At 40.6% G+C, this 19,307-nt stretch overlaps 2 long non-coding RNA genes and 3 other non-coding genes across 5 annotated transcripts; 4 read left to right on the forward strand and 1 right to left on the reverse strand.

The window, feature by feature from the left end:
- The first annotated feature begins 2,862 nt into the window (after positions 1–2,862).
- trnav-aac (transfer RNA valine (anticodon AAC)) lies at positions 2,863–2,935 on the forward strand. Its single transcript has one exon. It is a non-coding gene; the product is annotated as a tRNA-Val (tRNA).
- A 2,138-nt stretch (positions 2,936–5,073) lies between these two features.
- LOC128630790 (uncharacterized) lies at positions 5,074–7,389 on the forward strand. Its single transcript, XR_008395008.1, has 3 exons — positions 5,074–5,244; positions 5,582–5,715; positions 7,332–7,389. It is a non-coding gene; the product is annotated as an uncharacterized LOC128630790 (long non-coding RNA).
- On the forward strand, positions 7,380–8,110 carry LOC128630791 (uncharacterized). The gene is made up of 2 exons (XR_008395009.1): positions 7,380–7,443; positions 7,867–8,110. It is a non-coding gene; the product is annotated as an uncharacterized LOC128630791 (long non-coding RNA).
- A 5,284-nt stretch (positions 8,111–13,394) lies between these two features.
- trnal-uag (transfer RNA leucine (anticodon UAG)) lies at positions 13,395–13,476 on the forward strand. The gene has a single exon. It is a non-coding gene; the product is annotated as a tRNA-Leu (tRNA).
- Positions 13,477–16,070: 2,594 nt separating this feature from the next.
- trnag-gcc (transfer RNA glycine (anticodon GCC)) lies at positions 16,071–16,141 on the reverse strand. Its single transcript has one exon. It is a non-coding gene; the product is annotated as a tRNA-Gly (tRNA).
- Between the last annotated feature and the right edge of the window lie 3,166 nt (positions 16,142–19,307).

The raw sequence follows: 19,307 nt of genomic DNA on the forward strand, positions 1-19,307 counted from the left end.
GTAATTTTAATCAAATTATAGTGATATGAAAATGTAAACTGTAAATAAAGTCTCTTTTTATCATGAATGTGCGTGTGTCCACCTGGTCCCTTGGCATGAGCGGGGATATTTATCTAGAGTATCAGTTACTGTACGAAGTCTGTAGTAACAGCCATTCTCTTAAGATGATTTAATGGAGCTTGCATTTAAAGTGTAACTTGTACTTTAGTTTTCTTCATTTTCCCAAAATTTAACACTAGATATTTCACAGTACATGAATACCACATGGAGATACAAACTTTATAGTTGACGTGAAGGTAACACTGTTTACACAAGGGTAATAGGGTTGACACTGAGGTAACACTGTTTACACAAGGATAACAGGCTTGACACTGAGGTAATGCTGTTTACACAAGGGTAACAGGCTTGAAACTGAGGTAACACTGGTTACACAAGGGTAACAGGCTTGACACTGAGGTAACAGGGTTTACGACCTTTAAGTGTAGAGATCTGATTAATTTTATGTACATATGTGTGTTCATGAATAAAAAAAAGTACTGTTGTGTCTGCTCAACTTTTTTTTGACGAGGGCTATGCAAATTGAATTTAAATTCACTAGTCTTACTTAAATTTCCTATATTAACTTGTAGATTTTAATTATAAATATATTTTCTAATAATTATAGTCTCTATTGTATCACTGGAACAATGGCCCATATACACTCAGCTAATCACGTCACAGCAGCACTGTACATGAAATCATGCAGCTACAGGTCAATAGCTTTATTAATGTACACATCAAACATGTATTATTGTGTATGGGGAGGACCGGGTGGGTGTGAGACCCAGTTTCTGTCCCAATTTCTGTCCCAGTCTGGCCCGGCTCCTTCAGGAACTACTTTATGTGATGTTGTGTATATCAGCTGCTTGTTTCTTCTTGGCCTTTACACACAGTAAAGGTTTACTGTTCTGCAATTCTACATGTTTTTATTCTTTTGACCACTAGGGGTCTCCAATGTAAACCCTTGGGAAATTAAACATTTTCAACACATCTGTAATAAAGCTGCAACTTTTGGGGTTTTTTTTTTGGAGAGTTTTTTCAGGTTTGGAGGGTTTGAGGGGTTTTTGGACTGTTTCGGCGGGTTTTTTGGGTTTTGAGTTTTTTAGCATTTCGGAGGTTTCAAAAGTTTTCTGATTTATTTTTTATTTTTTAGGGGTTTCGGAGGATTTTGTAGGGTTTTGCAGGTTTTTTAGAGTGTTTCGGAAAGTTTTTTTCTTTTATACTTTTTTTTTAATGTTTTGGAGAGCATTGGAGTGTGATGATCATGGTGACAATGTTGACGATGTTGATGACGATGAAGATGATGATGACTGCAACGATGATGATAACTATGACAATGACGATGATATGACTGCGATGACGATGATGATTACGATGATGGTGACGACAATGATGACAGTGACTATGATGATCACGGCAATGAGGGTGACGATGATAATGACGATTATGAGGACAATAATGATGATGGTCATAATGGTGGTGATGATGGTGATGATGATCTGAAGTCTTTATTTTCTCCTACAGCGTGTATGAAGCAGCGCTGCACGGAGCAGATGAGGGAATGTCTGGACTGGATTATGGCTGAATGTAAGAATTTGTATTCAAAATTTCTGCAAAGTATGGTGATCTCCTTCATACAGAAGTCAGATGGTTGAGTAGGAGTAAGGTACTTCACCATTTTATTTCCTTGGTGAGTGAAATTAAGGCTTTAATGGAACCGGGGGGGACTAACCTGTTGTCTTATGGCTGCTTGATCTTGCATTCTTGGCTGATGTGATGGAGAAACTGAATCAGCTCAATCTACAGTTACAAGGTAAAGACAAAACCATATGTGATATGATCAGTGCTGTGAAGGTATTTAAAGCAAAACTGTAATTTTACCTTTAGCAATTGAAAAACAAAAGATTGCAACACTTCCCCTCATTGGTAAAGACAGAAAGAAAGCCATGCAAATGCAACCAAAATTTTGGATGTCCTCGAGTATTGTGACCTCCTGTCCAGGCTTGGGCAGGAATCTGAGGAAAGGTTCAGCGATTTTGAAAATCTTGAGACATGTGTGGCATTTGTTGCCGTCTTTCATGGAGATAGACATGGATCACATTTCAAAGCAGATGGCTGAACTGTTCAGTGTCAATGCTGTAGAGATAGAGTTGGAGGTTATTAATCTCCAAAATCATATCCAGCTGAAATCTCAGCAACATTCACAAAATTTCTGGAGACTTGTAGACCCAGAAAACTACAAGAACATTCACCAAGCTGCCCTCAAAGCATCTGCTTTATTTGGATCTACAGACCTTTGTGAAGCAGCGTGTTCTGATATGAACGTGATCGAATCTAAATTCAGAACAAGACTGACAGATGAACATTTAAATAATTGCATAAGAGTGAACCTAAGTGCATACACACCAGCATATACCTCCCTTGTGGAATCAATGCAGTGTCAGTCAGCTCATTAACTGTAAATAAGTGTGAATGCACTTCATGTCATATTGGATATTCTGTGTTTACAAACAGCAAAGAAGCACTAAGAATTCAAGTGGGAAGCAGAAAGAGTTGTGGGAGGCCTAAGGCACATTAGGTTGACCCATTTATTTTCAGGCAGGTGATTCCTTCCTTTTGTGCCAACTACCATAAAGCACCTCCAAGTTACAATCCGTGCTTTGGCCGGGAATCAAACCCAGGTCAACTGCTTGGAAGGCAGCTATGCTCACCTCTATACCACCAATGTCATGCTGGGCAATTCAACGCTGCTGAACAAAGTTTAAGTATGTGCTCTTCTCATCAGAAGACCATAGGCAACAGCTAAAGGGAGATTCTGTTGTGGTTTCTGTAGTGTAGTGGTTATCACGTTTGCCTAACATGCAAAAGGTCCCTGGTTTGAGACCGGGCAGAAACAAGCTAGAAATTTTGAACTTTGCTTTAATAACTGACCGGTTGTCATCACCGTAGGATCAGGTCCTCTAGGAACAGCCGGAAAGCGAGACCTTGGACAGAGCAGATTTCCTTCTTTTGTGCTTTTGTAGCAAAGCAGTGAACATTTGCTTACGAAATGAAAGGGAGTCTCTGGTTTTCCACAGAAAGTGGAAGCCTGGCTCTTTCGTTGCTCAATAAGACTCTGAACGTGACTGGAAAATTTTCCGTAAAGTACTGGTCGCCAAGTTCACCTATCAGCAAGAGGTCTACGCCCGAAAAAGGCTGGGAGCGGCTTCCCTTCCATTGAGCCTTTTGTAGCAAGGCAGATAACAGCTGCTTGCAAAATCACAGGCAGGTTCTGCTTTTCCACTGATTGTGGGAGCCTGGCTCTTTCCTTCATCAAGAAGACAAGAGTAATGATGTGCTTGATTCGAGGGGTAGGGGTAGACATGGCCAGGGAAGAAGAGAAACAATACAGAGCAGCAAGTAGGTACACAGACTCCTGAATGTTCTCCATAACCATACATTTCATGTAAACACCAACCAGAAAAACTGAAAATATATGTACACACTGTATTTCACAATAATTAACAATGGTCAAGTCCATCAATAACGCAAATGTCCAAGTCTGTTAAGTTCAGTACCCCAACTAAACTTTCTAAATCTTACGGTTCGGTCCCCATTTGGGCGCCACTCTGTAGCGTGGTACCTTATGGGGTTTGGACGCCAGACAGTTCAAATTAACAGTCACTTATAACTTATAATTTGGACATCACTCAGAATAAGGCTACTCAATTCTTACAAAATAAGTTTATTATTATTTATGCAATAAACATAAGAAAATACAGATCGTTTCAGTCATAGAAACCGAAATAATGAAAACCAAAAAGTTCCCCTACGTGGGATTAATAAACGCACCCATAAGGAAACAAGGCTCTATTCATAAAAGAAACTTTTCACACACAAAAGGCAGAAAAAAACATTTAACCCCAAAATAATTCTTAACCAAAACAAAAAAGTTGTTCACCTTAAAGCTGCACTTCAATGGCGGTGATTTAGGCGTACGGGAGTTCGTGAACCCGAAAGCATGGGAAACCGGCAGTCAGATTCCGCTTAACACTCGGAGTTCTTTACAGACAGTAACATCCAACGATTTAAACATACTGGTTCTCCACAAAAGTATTAAAGAAAGGATCTCAAACCCGTGATGTGCCTCCGAACCCTCAAAACTCCGCTCGCTAGTTTAATCACCTTGGCAGAATATTCCCGAAGTGTTCGTCAGCCTCCTGAATCAATATCCACAAGGTTATAATCCACAGTAAGAGCATTAGAATGGTCCTTGGCAAACGCACACCATCAGTTCCGCCATTCTCACCTGGCGCTCATTTCCGCGTCCCGCTTTCTCTCACCTAGTCACCTGTTCTTTTTATTGCTTCCTAAGACCCCACCCTTCTCTTCATCTCTTTTTTTACTTCCGTTAATTAAAACACCACGGAATGGAACGGACTCCGCTTCTGCGTCACTAAATGGTAAAATGGTGCAGTTATAGCCAAAGCGCTTTACACTGTGTCTCATTTACCCATTCGCACACCAATGATAGCAGAGCTGCCATACAAGGCGCTAACTTGCCATCGGGAGCAACTTGGGGTTCAGTGTCTTGCCCAAGGACACTTTGGCATGTGGAGTCATGCTGGCTGGGAACCGCCAACCCTACGATTAGTGGACAACCCGCTCTACCACCTGATCCACAGCCGCCCCTGTCACTGTGCAGCTATCTGTTACAAATGAATGGGAAAATATCCTTGGCATCCCTGCAATTCAAGGATGTTGTAATTGGTAAGTTGTGATGTCAAAAGTATCTGTACCAAGTTGATACTAAAATTTTAAAAAGAATGATACGATAAGTTTTTTTTTTCAGTACCGGCAGTACCAAATATTCTCCTGCTTTCTGATTGACTTTCTTTTGTAGGTATTAATTAACCGTGATTTACACTCAGCCATCTTACTGGAATTTGTGTAGGTTAGGAATAAGACTGAGGATGGAGTTGTACAGTTTTGTAGTGTGTATCGTTTGTAAATATTGTTAACTTCTTTACCATAGCCATGCTGAGGGAGGTGTTGACTAAATTAGAGATGGAGCTGGACCAACAAACCACTGAGCTTGCTTCAAGTACAGGTGTTCCAGGTGCAGTCTTTGGATACTGATGAAGATTTACTGCCCTACAAGATCTTCCTCAACTGCATAGTCTGGAGCAAAGGATGCAACAGAGCTCGGATTGCAAGCAAAAACTGGTGAGAATTTTTTTCTTTTTTTGTTAACAATTGCTTGCACAATTACACAGCTACTGAGAGTGTTTGTTTTCTCAAGGTCACACTCTTATACTCAAAGCACAACATTCAACACCACTTTGATATGAGGGAACAGTTATGACCTAATCTTTGGTAGAGGAGCAAAACATGGAAAGCACACAGGGCAGGGTAACTGCAGGAGTAGTGAGAAGCACTGACACAGTTGACAAGGCAATACATGCTTATTAATTATTTATATTTATATTTTATATTATTTTATATTATATTATTGGTTTAAAAATCATCGGTTTCGGGTAAACTGGTTGGCGCTTATTGACAGGGCGGATGTGCTTGACTGCACTTGGCGCATATTGAAGAGGGTGATTGCTAATTCCCTGGCAAAGAACCTCAATTGGAGAGGAGTCAATGGAAAGACTTCACTGGCCACTCTCCAACTTGGAGAGGTCATGATTGGTAAGTATATCTGTTTACATACAGAATTAGCTGTCTCTCTCAGATGATATGTAAGGGGTAATCCACGGCTAGATGTGCACTAAACGATTTTAGTGCATGATGTGGAGGAAAAGAACCACTCGTTCAAATCGTCACCTAGCCATGGATTACCCCGCTTATACCATGGTCTTTCCACAATTAATAACATTTAAAGCTGTCATTGATTTTTGGAGCACAAACTTTGATTAGAAGTTTAAAATGACAGTTAATTTCTATTAGTTAGGTCGTTAGATCTGGAATTTTGCCCGATATAAATCAGACACAGAGATAAAGTAGTGTGATGAGATTACATTTATTTGAATGAATTGACAGATATCTATCAGAGACAGAGAGATTAAGCATGTATGAATTACCTGCATCATGTGCCTCTCAGCAGTCAGTCAGTGCGTTTACATGGACAACAACAATCCACTGTTAACCCGATTAAGACGATACTTTGATTAGGAAACTACCATGTAAACAGCAATTTTTAATTACCTTAATCTGATTAAAGTCAAGTTACTCGAAGTAAGCACTAATCGAATTAAGACATGTCGAGTACTCCTGTTTTAGTCGCATTATCAACGTGTATTACAGACATGTAAACACCTGAATCACATTATTAACGTCGTGTGAGTTTTCACCACATTTTGCGACAGGACACGTACACACACGGCAGTGCTCAACATTTTACGGCGAACAAGAGAGCACGGCTGCGTCCCAAACCGCATACTTGCCGACTATAGGCCTGTAGTAGGGAAAATGCATCTATCTCGGCTACTATAGAGACGCTAAGTGCACTTTTTGGGATGCAGCTCACGGCTTCAAGCAGTTGTCTACTTGCATGTACAGCATGACAAATAAATAACTGTGCTTAAAGCGTTCATAAAAAAATTAAATAAAAACACCCAAAACTGTATACTATACCATAACGAAGACGAACTGTATGTTGATACGTGAAATTCTGGAGGGACATCGGACGGCGTGGCGCGGTGACGTAATGACGCGGGCTGTTAATCTAATTATGTTCTATAACATGTAAAACGGGAACATGACAGGAGTATTCTAAAAGCGACTCATGTAAACACTTTAATCACATTATTATCTTACTCAGAGTAAGGTCAATAATTAGATTACTGCTGTCCATGTAAACATAGTCAGTGTTGCGCAGCAGTAGTGTAGTAAAACTGAGAGTTGAATTACTTCACAAACAGTGATGGTAACACCTCATTGCTGAGAAATATAATGTAACTTTTCACCAGAAAAGATATTTTTTTTTGTTCAAGTTGCAGACAGCGCCGGCAAGAAGTGTCTGTGTGTACGAATGTGTGTTCACGAATGTCTCTGTATGCTTGAGTGTCTGTGCATGTGTGTGTGTTTGTGTGTGCATGTAGGCTGCGCGTTGATTTAGAAATGCTCACAGTGATCAAACTGACTGGAACTACCTGTGCAATAAACGGTTATAATGCACACCTTCCAGCCAATCAGAATCCAATATTCACAATCACTATTTTATACTCACCATGGTATAAATGTAATTAATGCTTAAGATTCATAATAACCTTACGATATGTATTGCTTTCTTCCAATGTTCATAGAAACCTCTTCACAGCTAATGCTGCAGAGATGGAGGTTGAGGGGACCATGAAGAGGTGGCTCCAGCTGGCATCAGATGAAGAGAAGACTTTTGAAAACTTTTGCAAAAAGAAGGTATTTAGAGTGTTTTAACTGTGGTGTCTTTGTTAATTTGTTAAAATGTTCATATTATAGTCTATTTTTGATTGTTTATAAAAGTCCTTGCTGTTTTTAAGTGGTTGAAATTGTGTGTGTGTTGGTACAGTAGCTGGGTGGCTATACAGTTGCGGTCAGAAGTTTACATACCCCTTGCAGAATCTACAAAATCTTAATACTCTTAACAAAATATGATTGATCATAAAAATCCTGTTTCTTATTTAGTACCGCCATGAATAAGCTATTTCACATAACAGATGTTTACATATAGTCCACAAGATGATAGCTGAATTAATCAAAATTACCCCATTCAAAAGTTTACACACGTTTGATTCTTAATACTGTGTGTCGTTACCTGAACGACAGGTCCTTCACATACTTTGCTTTTCCTGCATATTTTAGCCCTTTCCAGTAGAGGTTATATGATGTTCCGATCCATCTTTTCACACTGAGGACAATCGAAAGACTCATACACGACTATTCCAAAAGGTGCAAACATTCACTGATGCTCAAGAAGGTAACAGCATGCATTAAGAGCCTGGCTGAAACGTTGTAAACAGGATGATCATGTAAATTTTTTTGTCTTCTGGGATACTTCTTCTATGCTGTATTAACCATCTTTCTGTAATAAACCTTTTTCACCTCAGAGGACGAGTCTGCAAGTGTTGTCTAATTTCCACGACACAACTCAGTTTTTACATTTTTTAATTTTATTTTTAAGAAAAATAATTAAAATTCAATAACCTTTTGATTGTATGAGGTACCGGTAAATGAGAAAAAACATAGTACTACTTTCATAAAATGTCATGTGCAGCTTGATCCTAATTATAGTAATGTATAGTAAGCGACTCCGTTTCCCAGAATGCACCTCAGACTACAAACATGGCAAACACAAACTACAACTCCGAACCAACACACAGACATTGTTAACCTTCTCCAGAATACTAATCAGACAAACCTGTTACCAATGAACCCACTACATTAGAGAAGGAAATACTGGATGTGAAGTGCAGTAGTGCTAGTGTGTGTGAATAGACTGTCAGTTTAGATACTGACCCTGAACACTACTAACATGCAGTGCTTTCTTGGGGTGGTGCTGAAGTTGGAGTTGAACCGGTAAGAAAGATATTAGAGAGGCTTCCTTACACTCCTGAGTATGTTCAATTAGAACCTGCACCAAACTCCCCTGATTCAAGTCATCAGCTAATTAAGCGGCCTGCACAAGCTGGGATGGGTGCTTTAGAGCAGATAAAACACCAAATGTGTTAGATAAGAGTTCAGAGCCTGTGTTCTAGACACATGATTTAGAGTGGAGACTTAGGCTTAGACCTGAGCTTTGGAGTTATTCTGATTATAGGTTTCAGTGAGGAAGTGACTGAAGTTAAGGAGAGGAACTGAAAATAAAATTATAGTCTTTCTGAGTAAACAGAATAAGGCTATATTAGTGTTATGGGGGAAAAAATAAGCTTGTAGCAGTGCTGATGAAATACATGTACATGTCAAAAACTGCTAGAATGCTTTTTGGCCACAGCTGCTGTAAACCCACCCACATCCTAGAGATGAAACTGTTCTGTAATGAGGGATGGGCTAAAATTCCTCCAAGCTGATGTGCAGGACTGATCAACAGTTACCGGAAACGTTTGTTTGCAGTTGTTGCTGCACACCGAGGTCACACCAGATACTGAAAGCAAAGGTTCACATACTTTTGCCACACACAGGTATGCAATATTGGGTCATTTTCATCAATACATAAATGACCATGTGTAATATTTTTGTCTGTATCCTTTAATTAGGTTCTCTTTATCTACTTTTAATACTTGTGTGAAAATCTTATGATGTTTTAGGCCCTGGTAATGAAGATGTATAGAAGGTTCTAAAGGGTTCACAAACTTTTAAGCACCACTGTAAGTGGGATGTAAGGTCATAGCAGAAGAGCTCTTCCGCAAACACTACCGATGTGACCATGGACCATGGGTTCTTAAGCCTAGACGAATCGCTTCCAAAAGACCACGCCTTAGCTCTGTCTTCAGCTGGAAATGGTTAGATGTCTCCGGCAGAGCTGGTTAAGCGAAAGGCACTTGAGTCTCACAACAGCCCATTTGTCGCGCCCATGCCAGATTTCTTGTTGTCTGGTGGAATGACCTGGTCACCTTCTTACCACAAATGGGTATACCACTAGCTTGGCCTAGGGTCGTGTGGCTGAGTGGTCCAAGGTGCTGGCTTTAGGCTCCAGTCTCTTCCGGGGTGTGGGTTCAAATCCCACTGCTGCCAGGGTAGTTAGCTTATGGTGGGTGATGTCTTGTCTCCAAAGGCTTTATGCAGGTTTTTCTCCCACACTTTCATGCTATACACCATGTAGCATGCTGCCTCACGAACGTCCCAATTCATACCCCCTTTTTCCACAGTTGTTGTGTATATCCAGGTAAGAATAAAAGTTACATTTCCATCCATCCATCTTCTATACCGCTTAATCCTTTTCCGGGTCATGGGTAAAAGTTACATTTTCCAAAGAAATTTAACTCGCTGAGATGGGCAGTCCATAGGTAGTCGGTACCTAGCCACCCAAGGACTGGATTGCATTGCGACGGCTCAACTAGGGAATTGTCCCGTTCTGTGAGACCTTTGGGCCGTCTCGCCGCATCGTCACCCTTCAGTTTATATGACAGCACAGCTCGTACCTGAAGACTTGACTAAAATCTATTTGAGAAGCAGTCATCTAGTCAGCTAACATTAAACCCTAATTTGCATAGTTTTCGTTAAAAGCAGTGGGCCTCGGACAAGGTGGCCGAGAGGTTAAGGCGATGGACAGCTAACCTGTTGTGCTCTGCACGTGTGTGTTCGAATCCCATCCTCGTTGCAAACTTGTTATTTTGCCTCCTCTTTACAACAATGGCTGGCTTTGTTGCAGTCTGTCTCACACCTACAAGGCCTACAAACGGAAAGCTTTGTACAGGTCCCTGAGCTAGCACTAGAGAGAGTGGAGAAATGTGAAAAGCCAGCACTGTGGCTACACATTTTGCAACCGTGTGCTCTATTTCAGTGTTTGGACTCCACCAATCCACAGTCAGACAGATTGTGGTCGAATGAAGGAAATTCACGAGCATGATTACCCTCCCCAAGCGTGGTCAACCAACAAAGATCACTCCAAGAGCAAGACATGTAATTGTCCATGAGGTCACAACGGATCCCAGGGTAACTTCTAAGCAACTAAAGACCTCTCTCGCATTGGCAAATTTTAATGTTCATGAGTCCACCATAATGAGTACACTGAACAACAATGGAGTGCATGGCAGGATTGCAAGGAGAAAGCCACTGCTTTCCATAAAGAACATTGCTTCCTGCATGCAGTTTGCTAAAGATCACATGGACAAGGCTACTGGAAAAAATGTTTTGTGGACAGGTGAGACCAAACTAGAACTTTTTGGTTTAAATGAGAAGGGTTATGTTTGGGGGAAGGAAAACACCGCATTCCAGCATAAGACCCGTATCCCATTTCTGAAAAATGGTGGTGGTAGCATTACAGTTTGGGCCTGTTTCGCTGCATCTGGGCCAGGACGGCTTGCCATCATTGATGGAACGATGAATTCTGAATAATACCAGCAAATTCTAAAAGAAAATGTCAGGACATCTGTCCGTAAAATGAATCTCAAGAGAAAGTGGGCCATGCAGCAAGACAATGCTGGCCCAAATTTAGCCTATTACCCAAAAACACTTAAAATTCAATATAGAAGCAAATACTCACATCTGTGAACCCAGTTGGAGATAGAAAAAAAGACACCAGCCGTGAGTGAGAAGAAGCAAGGGTCCAGATTTATTGGTTCCGTTCCATCACACGAGATCCACTCCAATGAGAATTCTCAGAAGTGATCTGACACCTGTATTTACACAGTAGATAACCAATATATTTCAGAAAGACTATGATATCAATACCAATAGGGTTAAAAAAGAGCTCATCTACATTACCATTATGTTTTCAAAAGAGGCTTATCAAATTTACCATTATGTTTTGAAAGAGGCCTTTCTGGATACCATTAGGATTGAAAGTGAGAGAGAGACAAAACAATTTAGAGAGACCTTGGTCTCATTGTTATCTCGCGGGGGCAGCTTGACTCAGCTACCCTTATAAATGGCTCCTCATGGTTTTCTCTTAAAATTAAGGCCTCCATCGTCTGAGACAAGAATCTTCACCATCTGAATTATGAGTAAGTTTCTTTTACATTTTTCTGTATTTCTGGTTTATAATTTATTTTCATATTTGCTCTATATCTCTATTTTATATATAGTTATACTGCTTGCAAATTGTTTACTGTACTTCCTACTTCATAATATCATTATATTACCCTTCTAATATCCTACATATCCTACTACTCTTTATATTACCCTTATAACATCTTAATACTCCTTTTTATTATTCTTATAATGTTATAATGTTATATGTGTGTGTGAGAGAGAGAGACAGAGAGTGTGTGTGTGTTATGTCTGTACGCCTGCCCTTGACTGTACGAGAGTGTGTGTGTTTGCACTCCTCAGCTCTTATACTTCTCTGTGACTAATAAACCATAGTGTGTTACTCTTAAAGATCTTAAAGTGTGAATCCAATTTGTCAGTATCCGCCTAATACCGCTTCTGTGTGTCTAGGTGCCCGTCGTCATTTTTTCTTCTCTCCTTTACTGGAGGGGCTGGATTTAGATCTGAACACTCACTATCAGCTCGCGCATGTCACTGCTGACATCATGGTGATACTTAACATTCTTCGCAGCACCCCCTCTGGAAATGGAAATGCAGGGTCCCCCCCTCTCAGATACAGAATCCACCCCGTGAATGTGTGTATTGACGCCTCTACACAGACAGACCCTCCCTCCAGCTTTCAGTCTGAGGATGATGTCACCTTCTCTGTTCTAGGCTCTGACCATTCTTCCCTCTTCTCACCTGTCAGTCCACCGTACTCTCAGTGGTCTCCTTATTTCACCTTTGCTGACTATCCCATGTCCCCAGGACACACCCCATTTTCTTCCCCCTACCGCTCTCCTCAAGATTACGCACCCACCAGTCCTGTGAATTTTCAATAAAATTACATATTACTCATACTAGGTCTCCCTCATGTTTATTTCATGTCATTTTTATCCACAACAACAACAACCCTAAGCACACAAGTCGTTCTACCAAAGAATGGTTAAAGAAGAATAAAGTCAATGTTTTGGAATGGCCAAGTCAAGGTCCTGACCTTAATCCAATAGAAATGCTGTGGAAGGACCTGAAGCAAGCAGCTCATGTGAGGAAACCCACCCACATCCTAGAGATGAAACTGTACTATAATGAGGGATGGGCTAAAATTCCTCCAAGCTGACGTGCAGGACTGATCAACAGTTACTGGAAATGTTTGTTTGCAGTTGTTGCTGCACACCGAGGTCACACCAGATACTGAAAGCAAAGGTTCACATACTTTTGCCACTCACAGGTATGCAATATTGGATCATTTTCATCAATAAATAAATGACCATGTGTAATATGTTTGTCTGGTTTCTTTAATTAGGTTCTCTTTATCTACTTTTAATACTTGTGTGAAAATCTTTATGATGTTTTAGGTCCTGGTAATGAAGATGTATAGAAAGTTCTAAAGGGTTCACAAACCTTCAAGCACCACTGTAAGTGGGATGTAAGGTCATAGCAGAAGAGCTCTTCCGCAAACACTACCGATGTGACCGTGGACCATGGGTTCTTAAGCCTAGACGAATCGCGTCCAAAAGACCACGCCTTAGCTCTGTCTTCAGCTGGAAATGGTTAGATGTCTCCGGCAGAGCTGGTTAAGTGAAAGGCACTTGAGTCTCACAACAGCCCATTTGTCACGCCCATGCCAGATTTCTTGTTGTCCGGCGGAATGACCCGGTCACCTTCTTACCACGAATGGGTTTACCACCACGTCAGCCCGGGGTAGTGTGGCCGAGTGGTCCAAGGCACTGAATTTAGACTCCAGTCTCTTTGGGGGTGTGGGTTCAAATCCCACCGCTGCCAGGGTAGTTAGCTGAAAGTAGTTCTGCTTAACTTTCCCGGAACGGAAAGTAGTTATGCTCAACTTTCCAAAACTTCTCCAGTTAATTCTCAGTGGTAGTCCTTATCACTACGGATACAATATATTTTTCGCCACACGTTGATTCCATGGCGCTGTTCCGAAGCTTGGTGTTTTCTTTTTTTAAATTTTCTTTTTTTTTGAAGATCTACATTTTGAATGGCCTCCGCTACCGCGTAAACCAGTTAATACTTTATTGGCTTTATTTTTTCAGCTTTCATCTCTTTTTGTTTATTTCTTTTTATTTCTTTTAAGTCTTTTGGTAACAAGTGAGCAGATCACACAGTTATGTTAGATTAAGTTAGAATATATTAGAGTAGATGTGTATCTTTTCAATAGTTGTATAATTAAATTTTGGGTCATTGATCTTTTGCTCTAATATGAAACCTGTCAAGTTATTTTAAAAGAATCAGTGACCATAATTTTACTTTACAAAACATAATGCATAACTAAGTAAATTCTTTTTATATATTTATTTATGTTAATTGTTCATATCTATGGGTACTATTCAGGCCATCAGCATGAAGAAAAAAAAAATCCCTGGGAGAATCAACGTGTCCTTCAGGAGAGGCCATCAGGTGATTTACTTCGGGACTCATCTGAAGAGGCAAGAAGCATTAAAGACAATCCTTCTTTGCAAGAGAAGTCAACACCTCAAAGAAAAGATGTGATCAGGAACAATACAGCCTCCCACTCTGTTCAATCCACCTGCTAGTGGTGTTCCTGAAGACGCACCTCTGACACAGGCAGCAGTTGAGAAGACACCAAAAAAAACAAATTAGATCCTGTTTAGCTTGTGGTCAGCCAATTTCTCATTACATGGGTGATGGCTCCTCTGTACATTTCTTTTAGCAGGCTGGTGATGTTAAATACTTCTACTGCTCCAGGAAAGTCTTTGAGGCATACTCTGCAGAGGGCCTTCTGGTCATCTGTGCAGGTTCTGCCACCAGCCACTAAAACAAGGACCCAATAGTCCTCATATCCACCCTGGTTTCCCTGGAGCGGCAGGCAGATACATTTACTGTCTTTCTAAAGTGCTCTCCCTGTATCAGGCACAGGGAATGAATGCAGAGACGACATGGGCAGAGTTTCAGCAGTCTTCATTCTATGAGGCTGAGAGGCAGAGGTGGATTGTTGAAAAGAGAAAATAACTTTGTTGTGAAACACAGTATTTAAGGTCTGTGCATGGCATGTCTGATTGCAAGCCAAGCACAAGGTTGGATTTTGGTAAATAGTTACAAATCCTGTGTAATACTGTTGCCCATGAATCTCATTCTACGTCTTCTGTATTCTCTCTCTCTCTCTCTCTCTCTCTCTCTCTCTCTCTCTCTCTCTCTCTCTCTCTCTCTCTCTCTCTCTCTCTCTACCATTGTGGAATTGTGTATAGACAACATTGTATTTAAAAAAACAAAACAAAATTGTCCTGTGTATTTGTAAATATGTTTTATCTAGCTTGTATTTTAAATGTTTTAAAATCTTAGTCCTTATTTTGGAATACATTTTCAATAACTTACTATAACACACCCTGCATATATTATTTCAATAGTTATTTTCATTTTGACAAACTGTTAATTTCACATTCTTCTTTAACAGTTAATTTTACACACTGAAAGAGTATCGGAATAGTAAATGTTGACAATGCCGCTTTTAAAAAATTACATAGATACAATATGTAACAGATAATATAATATAAATATTTGAACGGATGTTTTTACGTTAGGTTCGTCCGACCCTCCTCCTGGATTATCCTCGCTTTCTATTGGCTAGTCAGCGCTCTACACCTACGTGTGACTGGCCCCTGCGTGGCAGGTGAGAATTCTACCACTGAACCACCAATGCTTATCTTAAAAATCCATGGACTTCGCAGAGTGCGATTTCAAGCTGAGTACTGTGCTGCTTGAGCAATTTGGTTTAAAATTCTAAAGGAGAATCTCTTCCATTTTTCAGCAGCATGGAGTTTGTCCATTACCCTAGTTTTGGGTGGAATTGATAAGGCTTGTGAAGTGCTTTGGGTGAAGGCTCAAGCAACACAAACGTCTCCAAAACTCAGTTGTGCATTGGCCTGGAATCTAACCCGGACTTCACAGAGGGCGCTTTCCAGGTAAGTATTGTGCTGACTCAGCAATTTGGTTTCAAAATTGACAAGGAGCATCCTAAGGCTCTTGTATATTTGAGCAACATGGACTGTGTCTGCTACCCTTTTTTTGGACAGAATTGATAAGGCTTGTAGAGTTCTTTGGGTGAATGCTCAATATTCAAAACTCAGTCGTGAGTGGCCGGGAATCGAACCCCGGCCTCACGCGTGGTCGGTCAGAATTTGACCACTGAACCACCAATGCTTATCTTAAATGAGTAAGGACAATGCAGAGTGTGCTTTTCATTAAGTATTGTTCTGATTAAACAGTTTGGTTTCAAAATAGAAAAGGAGCATCCTAAGTCTCTTGTATATTTCAGCAGCATGGAGTTGGTCTAGTTTGGGCAGAAATGATAAGGCTTATAATGTTCTTTTGGTGAAGGCTTAACTTTCAAAACTCACTTCTGCATTGGCCGGGAATTGAACCCGGGCCTCCCGCGTGGCAGGCGAGAATTCTACCACTGAACCACCAATGCTTAGGTTAAATAACTAAAGACTTCGCAGAGTGTGCTGTTCAGGTAAGTATTGTGCTGTTCAGCAATTTGGTTTCAGATTTGAAAAGGAGAATCCTAAGTCTCTTCCTTATTTCAGCAGCAGTCACACGCTATATTTCCAGATACTGTATAATATTATAATATCTCCTCTCTGCTCAACACGCATGTAATGCAGTCTACGTACCGTAGAGCAGTGTTTTTCAACCACTGTGCCGTGGCACACTAGTGTGTTGTGAGAGATCGTCAGGCGTGCCTTGAGAAATTGTCCAATTTCACTTAGTCTTAAAATTCTTTTTTATTAAAATTTATCCATGATTATCTGCAAATAATAAGCCATTGTTGAGTGTCTGTGCTGTAATATAGTGACTGGCAGAGTAATGTAATATTCGTCCGGGTGGCAGCAGGTAATTGCCTCCTACCTTCTTAGAGACAAGAGAATTAGTGACGCATGCGACAGGTCGTGGTGGCAGTGATGAAGAAGTTTTTAAAAAGGAAAAATGCAAACTCCGAACTGGGCCCTGGACAAGATTGTGACCCAGGTGAAGGGCCTAGTATGAGTGGTGGTAAAAAGAAAGCAAAGACGGTGAGCTCGAGGCAATACAGCGAAAGTTATCTTTCGTTAGGATTTACTTTCACCAGCGATGAGATGACCCCGACTCCATTATGCTTGGTGTGTGGCGAGAAGCAGTCCAATAGCGCCATGGTGCCAAGCAAGCTTAAACGCTATCTCCAAGCGAAACACCCGTCGCTTCAAAACAAGCCGATGGACTATTTTGTTTGCCTGCGTGAAAACACCGAAACAGGCAACATTAATGAGAAAAACCACAAAGGTAAATTAGAAAGCCCTCAATGCTAGTTGCTGAACTTGTAGCTAAATGAAAAAAGTCCCACACTGTGGCAGAGACGTTAATACTACCTGCCCGCAAAGACACTGTCAACGAGATGCTCGGCCCTGACGCGGTTAAAGACATATCTAAACTCCCGCTCTCAGATAACACAATCGCCAGATGTACTGATGATATGTCCACAGACATCGAAAGCCATGTTTTGGAAAAGATACGCATCAGTAGGAAATTTGCATTGCAACCTGATGAGTCTACGGATATTCTCAGCTCTTGGCCAATGTGCGTTTTGTGGATGGAGATGCCATTAGAGAAAACTTCCTATTTTATAAGGCACTGCCAGAAAAAACAACAGGAGAGGAAATTTTTGGGGTCAAATTGACCAGGGAAGACTTGTGTGGGAAAATTGCACAAGTGTTGTGGAGTGCAAAGCTGGCATACCTGGCAGATATATTTCATCATCTGAATGAACCGAACACACGGATGCAAGGCCGAAATGAGATAAAATAAATGGATTCCATTTAAAGGTGCACCTCTGGCAACAACATGTGCAAAGTGCCAACCTTGAGATGTTCCCACTCACAGAGGAACGGCAAGATCACCCTGCTGCACTGTGCAAGGTAATAGGTAAACATCTGTAAACTCTTGAGGAGAAGTTGTCATTTTATTTCTCTTCAGCCTCCACTGAATGCCTTGACTGCTATTGGAAAGGACATAACTTTACAGGAGCAGGAGGAACTAACTGAACTGAAACAAGATCGTGGTTTAAAGGTAAGATTTGCTGAACTTCCTTTGGACAGTTTTTGGATGACTGCTGCCATGGAATTCCCCATTCCGGCCAACAAAGTTTTGACATTGCTCCCATTTTCCACAACATATGTGTGTGAGCTGAGCTTTTCAAGCCTAACTGCTATAAAAGCTAAAAACAGAGAGAGACTGAAAGCTGTTGAAGAGCTTCGTGTATGCCTTTCTTAAATTCCTGCCAGGATATCAGCTTTGTGTTCATCTAAACAGGCCCAGGTTTCACACTGAGTGAGTATAAATAAATTGAGAAACTATATTGTAATTATATACACTGTATTAGGCTACAGAGTGCCATTCTGTAACATTTTTGGTTGGTGGTGTGCCACAAGATTTTGCCAATGTAAAAAATGTGCCATGGCTCAAAAAAGATTGAAAAACACTGTGTTACACTACACAATTTAAGAAGCTACACTTACTTCTGCTTCCATTGTAACACTTTTCAGTTTTGGAGCAACAACAGCAACAACAACAACAACAAAAAAGTGTTGGAACAAAATAAAACTTATTTTCCATTCCAGGTTGCAGGTATTCGCGGGTGCAATGCAACACTGTTCCACACACAAATAACTCTTTTGAATGGTTAAGTGACTAAAATCAGAAAGCGCCACCAGCATATCTGACAAAGATGACTCATGAACCAATTCTTTAATCACTAGCTGAAAACGACGTATTGAATTTACACAAACGTCAAATAACAAATACAACATTCTACTTTCTCATGAATATGGTATAGTGCATTGCTTAATCAGCAGTTTTTCTTAGAAAGACAAGATATTTAAATTGAATGAATTTAATGAAACCACACATCAAGCTGTCTTTTCTAACAGAACATTAAATTTAGCATTAGCTCCCAGTTCCAGAAAGTTCTAGCCAGACATTCAGGGGGAAAGAATCAGAACAAAATGCAAAATAAAAAAAAGTAGTGAAAGATGAAAGTGAAGGAATAAACGAGGGGGTTGTGTCTTAGTTGTTGAGTAATTAAAAACTAAAAATAAAGCTGTGAGATTCAGCGTTTGTCACAACGATGCCAAACGCTCTGCGTCTCCCGACTATTTCTTTGGGATTGTTCCCAAACTGAGAAATCAAGGTTCTTCAGTCATGCTTCTCCCACAATCAAGCTTTGGAGTTGACTCCATATTCACAATGACTATAGAGTCGACTCCAAAGCTTGATTCATTTGAATCGACTCTATTCCCATTACCTGGTATCTACGAATTGACACCAGGTATTAGGAATCGCCCTGTTAATCATGATAATGATCCTATGTACTTAATATTGCGGGTTGTTCCCCTAACCTTTAATTCGAGATTTGTGCTGAATCGATTCTTGGAACAGACTCACTCAGTGTTGCAATCGATTTCAGAATATTAGCAAGGGTTTGAATCGTTATCATTTCCCTTGCTTCCATTTGTAGGAAGCTGCATTAATCATGATGAACCCTGGCTACGCAGGCAGGACTGAGCTCTGGGACAACCTGGAGGCCGCTTCAATCCAAGTTACTC

This window comes from Ictalurus punctatus, unplaced genomic scaffold, assembly GCF_001660625.3.
Source record: "Ictalurus punctatus breed USDA103 unplaced genomic scaffold, Coco_2.0 Super-Scaffold_100060, whole genome shotgun sequence".
In the NCBI taxonomy this organism is placed as follows: Eukaryota; Metazoa; Chordata; class Actinopteri; order Siluriformes; family Ictaluridae; genus Ictalurus; species Ictalurus punctatus.